Source organism: Egretta garzetta, unplaced genomic scaffold (genome assembly GCF_000687185.1).
Source record: "Egretta garzetta isolate BGI_Z169 unplaced genomic scaffold, ASM68718v1 scaffold1192, whole genome shotgun sequence".
Classification (NCBI taxonomy): Eukaryota; Metazoa; Chordata; class Aves; order Pelecaniformes; family Ardeidae; genus Egretta; species Egretta garzetta.
In genome coordinates, this window is record NW_009258971.1 from 88,207 (window position 1) to 89,113 (window position 907).

Here is a 907-nt window from a genome sequence, read left to right on the forward strand (position 1 = left end):
CCCTGCGGCCACGGCTGGGCTCACACATTTGCAGGTTTTCGGTCTCTTACTGCGATCACACACACAAAAAATTAATTCCCAGTTGCTGCCATTGGGGCTGCTCCCTCCGCTGGTGGGTGAAGATAAGGAACTCCCCCAGGCACCCCTCGGGGACGCAGCAAGAAGCCGAGTTCATTCCGTAGAATGCCCTGGATGTCCCTCCTGGAGCGCTGGATTGCCGGGAAAACCCCGCAGTGGGTGCGGGGCTGGGTGGTGGTCCGGGAGGGGGCAGTTTTTAGGCGTTTTCCCCTGATAAGAAATTTAGCGGTGGAGATAAAATGGGAACCCCCAGCGCCCAGTGGTTTTCTGCCAAGGTGGGAAGAACAGGAAGCCCCCGCTGGGTCGCTGAGCGGCATCTGGAGGAAGCCGTGACGCATAATCCCTCTCCTAAAGCTAAACTGGGGAAGAACTGAGCCCCCAGTGTTGAGTGCCACGTCCATGCGGGCTCCCAGCGCCCAGCGGGACTCCGCGCGTGTTAAATAACAGCTTCTTCTTCGTCACACCCAAATTAGAAAGCACAAGGGCGCGTTGTCGCAGCCAGGGGCAGAAAAAATAGGATTTTTTTTTTTTTTGCACATAAAAAAGCGGCACTGGGGGAATTCAAGGTGGGAGCAAAACGTGCTGGAGGGTGGGGCGATGCTTGGATGCGCCAGCTGGGAAAAGACCGAGTTCGTCTCTGGGAGAACCCAATTAATGAAATGGCGTCAGACCGCTCAGGCCCTTTCCGGAGCTGTCCCCGAAAATGTGCCGCGTTGTGCCCCAAGGCAGCGGCGTCCGGAAGCGCCCCCGTCACAGGGCCGGGACACGGACGGCTGCCACGGGACGGTGGGGCACGGACCCCCGGCCACCCCCTCCCCCTGCCGCGCTC

At 59.5% G+C, this 907-nt stretch overlaps 1 protein-coding gene across 1 annotated transcript in view; it reads left to right on the forward strand.

Moving 5' to 3' along the window:
• Nucleotides 1–162: 162 nt before the first annotated feature.
• Nucleotides 163–907, forward strand: part of FIGNL2 (fidgetin like 2) — a 33,854-nt gene continuing 33,109 nt past the window's right edge. The window contains exon 1 of the mRNA XM_035890232.1: nucleotides 163–233. The gene's annotated coding sequence lies outside the window, so the exon portion shown is untranslated. The remainder of the gene's footprint in view (nucleotides 234–907) is intronic.